The sequence below is a fragment of the Echinops telfairi genome, unplaced genomic scaffold (genome assembly GCF_000313985.2).
Source record: "Echinops telfairi isolate 266 unplaced genomic scaffold, ASM31398v2 ScPeMD7_1;HRSCAF=3_0, whole genome shotgun sequence".
Classification (NCBI taxonomy): Eukaryota; Metazoa; Chordata; class Mammalia; order Afrosoricida; family Tenrecidae; genus Echinops; species Echinops telfairi.
In genome coordinates, this window is record NW_022103896.1 from 28,180,640 (window position 1) to 28,185,766 (window position 5,127).

General features: G+C 34.9%; 1 non-coding gene across 1 annotated transcript; it reads left to right on the plus strand.

Annotated features, from left to right (window-relative positions):
- The first annotated feature begins 2,382 nt into the window (after positions 1-2,382).
- On the plus strand, positions 2,383-2,484 carry LOC115868763. The gene has a single exon (XR_004045759.1). It is a non-coding gene; the product is annotated as a U6 spliceosomal RNA (small nuclear RNA).
- Positions 2,485-5,127: the final 2,643 nt, after the last annotated feature.

Below are 5,127 nucleotides of genomic sequence, written 5' to 3' on the forward strand. Positions count from 1 at the left end.
ATATGACAAAATAATAATTTATAAACTATCAAGGGTTCATAAGGGAGGGGTTCGCGGGGAGGGAGGGGACAAAATGAGGAGCTGATGCCAGGGGCTTAGGTGGAGAGCAAATGTTTTAAGAATGATGAGGGCAATGAATTTACAAATGTGCTTTACGTAATTGATGTATGTATGGATTGTGATAAGAGTTGTATGAGCCCCTAAAAAAATGATTTAAAAAAAAAATAGGCTTAGCCTATCTACCCAGGGAGAGGGAACCAAGGAGCTACTCTATATTTCCATAGTAGCAATGTTCTACAGATCATGTTTCAGTCCTTATCTTTCTACAATGATCACTCAATGGATATTTAAACTTTTTCCATTACAGGACAATTGTTGAAGAAGCTTGGCACCAGAAGGGCTACAAGCTCACAGTGCAGCTGAAGGCATAAGTCACTTAGAAGTGCAAGTGGATGTCTGATAAATCTCACCACTCCACTAGCTCAGTTCACAGTCTAGGAGTTAAAATTCTTGAACTGTTTGGTTATAAATTCCTTTTCCCTTCACCAGTGATATTGACTTCATGCTAGAGAGTAATTTTCTGAGAAACAGATTTATGAACATTATTGCAGCTGCGCCTTTGGATCTTTGAGATAATATATGTTGATTTTAATGTAACTTGGTCTGGTCTTTTAAATTTTAATTCAACCTAAAGCCACAATCTTAATAATTAGGAACAACTTTGACTTAAAAAGTGATTCAAGTTTTTGCTAATGTAAAATCAATTTCAGGCAACAGTCTTTAAATCTTACACAAGGAGCTAGTTAATACTATTACTGCCCTAGGCTGTGTTTAGAAACATGTTTTATATGTGACTGTACTTGAATGGGATATCTTTGACAAGCCTACACATACGCTAATGCTAAACCTGTTTTTAAAAACATTATGTGGTGATACTAAAACTACTGATTATCATATTGTTTTCTAAATAATTGAATTTTATTATATCATTTTATTTATATGATTTTAAAATTTTTGAACACCTATATTAAACATATTCTTATTTGTGATATTGCTTTTAAGGAATTTTATTATAAAATACAAAAAAAAGCAGAAAAAAGCAGAAGAAAGCAATAGATGTCAGCTTGTAAAATTTTGAAATATTAACCTCATTTTTGTCAGAATCATAAAAAAAATGAAAGAAGTGTTCAATGAAATAGACAGGCATTAAATTAACTATGTGTTAAAAAATTACAATCATTAAATTTCTCACATAAAAATAATTGATCAAAGTAATAATTAAGGCAATGTTTTTTGCTATCTTAAGTTAATTGACAATATATTAAAATATGCAACTGGAATCTCACAAAAGAGTAATATTAAGGATGCATATAGTAAAGACATAAGACATTATTTTACCCATAACCTCCAATAAGCAGTATTATATCCATTATTAAAAAAGGATTTAAATGATCAGATTTTTAGGAACTGATTCCTGGGTCATTCAAATGGGTGCTTTAAATCTTTCCTTTGTATATTTCTTATGTTAATAATCCTATTATAGGCTTTTACCCTGACTTGGGAGCATTTCTTACAACAGATTAAAGTGGATCTATTCAGGACCTTAGCTGCAGTGTGCTCAGAACTTCTTGAAAGTTCCTTTATATTTGAGCGATAATTTTTTTTAGTAAAAAAATATATATGGTTGGTCTAAATATAAAATATAATACCACTTCAAATTATCAGCATAGTTTATAATTGGGAGTTACAATGTACATAAAACTGCCTTAGTTATTTTGATTATATACTGTGAAAATATACATTGATAATATGCACAAAATCTAAGAAATACTTATTTTAAATATTGACATAAGTAACTATTCTGTGGTCTTTATAGGGAACACTATTCATTTTGTTGGTTAGAAATAGCTTTGATATGAAGGTATGCACATATTTGTATCAGTATGTTTACAAATTTAAGTTATATCTATATGCTTACATATATTTAAATAATATCTATTTTCACCTGTATCAATGTATGCGTATATCTGTGCACGCACAGGTATGTGTGCAATTTAATGCTTATTTTCAAAATGAGAAAACAAGTAAAATAGACTTCAATTGATTAACCAAAACTCACACACACACTAAATACAAACAATGTTACAGCAACTCTGCTTCTCTTGGTGTTATTGTTGTTGTTTCTAGTGTGTTTTCATAACTCCTTTCCATTGCTACTAAATAATTCTTTTATTATGCCTTATGATATGGGAAACTATTTTCTATGCTTGTTCTTATGTTGGTAAATACCATCTTATTTATAACTAATAAAGATTTAGAGTAGCTATAGTTAATAGGAAAATCTAATAAATAGTAAAGATTAATGTAGGTCTCAGAGATTCTCTTAGCAGTGATAAATTATACTGAAATTGGAAGGAATCAGAAAAGAAAAGTTTGGCACTGTACAAGAATGACACACAAATTCTGGAAACATTTCAAATTGTTATTATCAAGGCAGTCATTGGATTGATGATTTCTTGGGGGGAAGGAAGAGGTGAGTAGGTTAAATGAGAAGTCGGCATCAATGGGTACAGGAATAAAGAAAAAATTCCAAAGTTATATGCACAACCCCTGCATATAACATTACATGATTACATTTTGTGATGTGCTAATTATAGCTCACTATGATTTTTTTAAAGCAACAACAATTCAAACTCACTGCCATCAAATTGATTGTGAGTCAGACAGACCTTGTAGTGGGTAAAATTGTTTCTTTGGATTTCCAAGCCTGTCCTATAAGAATGTCCGTGAGAAACCTTACGACCTTCACTCTACAGCCAGACATTACCGCTTCAGATCTCTTGTAGCCTCAAAAAACTCACAGACTGTTTACAATACTTGTTAAAGGGACATCACATGAGTCTTTCGTGGATGCTGACACTGCCATTTTGACATGGTATGGACCTAAAACCCTAGAAATATAGAAATGGAATTACCGTCTTCAAAAGTGTATAAACCTAGAAGGAGAATATGTCATGTCATAATATTTTGAGAAAAATAAGTCATACATGCTATAAATGATATTTTATGAAAAATAGATACTCTTTTTTCGTTCTTTCAAATTGAATTCCCAGTAAATTCAGTTTATGTATAAATAGGCCTTCTTATTTATTTAATTTCAGTATAATGTCATGGTTATATGTTATTCAAAAAAAAAAGAAAAAGAAGAGAAAATGAAACTTATAAGGAAAAGGAAAGGCATGGTCAAGTATATTCTGCTCAGAAATATGACACAGCGAAATCAAACTGACCCTGTGGAGCCTTTGTGAGTCTGGAATAATTGAAGAGTTTCAAGAAGGGCGTGGGAGGAAAGAGTGTCTCTTTTTCAATTTTCCAGCAAAAGTGGTCTTGACTGTTATTCAGTCCACATCTGCTCCCAGGAGCCTCGCAATAAGCCGGTTGGTGGTGCAGACAGTTTTTCATTAGCTTATTCCACAATAGCCAAGGTATTTCTACTTGGGATTTAAAGTGTAGAACTAGCTTGAAAACAGACACGAGCTTAGACATGATTTTACAATTATATGCTGCTTTACCACTGACGACAAACAAAGAAAAATTAAAGTATCGGCGATGATTAAAGTCACTGCATTCGCAGGTCTTTACATTGTATGTTACCACCATTGGACTCACCAGCACCTGGCAACAATTGAATTCAGATTGGAAATGTCGAGATTTTCTCTAAGCATATTGCAATATATGATCTTCTCGAGTAAAAATAGAATAGGCAACATATTTGCCCCTTTTGTATCAAAACACCATAACCTTTTCCCCTAAATTCTGTGGATTAAATAACAAAAAGTGCTTTTAGATAAATGTACTCAAAGCCTGAGAAAGAATAAAGTTTCATGTGTCTCTGGCCTAAAAAAAGGAGCTCTTGTACAGCTGGCTACTATTTGGACTGCTAATCATAAGGGTAGTGGTTCAAAGAGAGAAAGAGAGAGAAACCAATATCGAAGGCAGTTTGCTTTCTTCTTGTTAGGTGTCACTAAGTTGTTGGGGTTCTTTTCTGATTCATACTGGCCCATCGGGTACAAGATAGGGTATTGAAAGATACATGACCATCCTGTACCGTCTTAACAACTGTTGCTATGTGTAAGGCCATTGCTATAGTCATTTTGTTAATCCATCTCATTGAGTGTATTCTTCTTTGCTGACTCTACTTTACTAGGACGTTGTCAAGGATTTCATCTTGCTTGGATCCATAATCAATGCTGTAGAAGCAGCAGTCTAGAGAGTAATAAATGGAATGCATTGGGAAAATCTTCTGAAAAGCATCTGCCCCCCTAACCCATATGTCTTTAAGGTCCACAGAGGGGTGGGGGAAGAGAATAGATGGCAATGGAGGGCACTAACCCACCCAACGGGAAGGTATTGTTTCTATCTCCACAGGAAAGGGTGAGAGTAGACCTCATTCTGGTATGCCAGTCCTTGAGGGAAATGTTCCTGCTCAGAGCAGCTCATTTCTGGAGATGAGTGTAGTGCCAGCCTCACCTGGAGACATGACATCCTCTCCCTAGATGACAAAGCTACAGAGGACTACTTTGAATATGGCCACACTTGAAAATCTAAAAGTGTAATTGGGTGGGGGTGGGGTAGACAGTAGACTGTTCCATCCCTGACTGCAGGAACAGCAATGGGGACATTTAGGATGTTCACATTTTGGACCCAAATTCTGAAGACTAAAAAGGTTTACGTGTTGTTGGGTAAGCTGATCCTGGGATATGGAACTCTGAAAGAAAAGGGGACTGGACTGATGGATTAGTCCAGCTCTCACTGTTTCACAGAGAGATATTCATCTGCTCTGTGACAGGATCCCTGTTAGACTTGGGTCTGTTTGTATGGCCAGTCTTTCTTTGTATGATATTTATCTGTACAAGATAGGCAGGATAGGTGATCCTGTGGAGACAGCAATGGAACAGGTGGCCTTGGGATGGGGAGAGGGGTTGGGGGAGATGAGCAGTGAGATAATAATGACAGGACAGGGGAATAAGTAGGGTCCTAAAATGATGGCAAGGAAAGTGTAGCTTTTCTGGCCATGTTTGATCAATTGAATTTTAACTGAAAGGTGAATGATGGGAAACATGATAG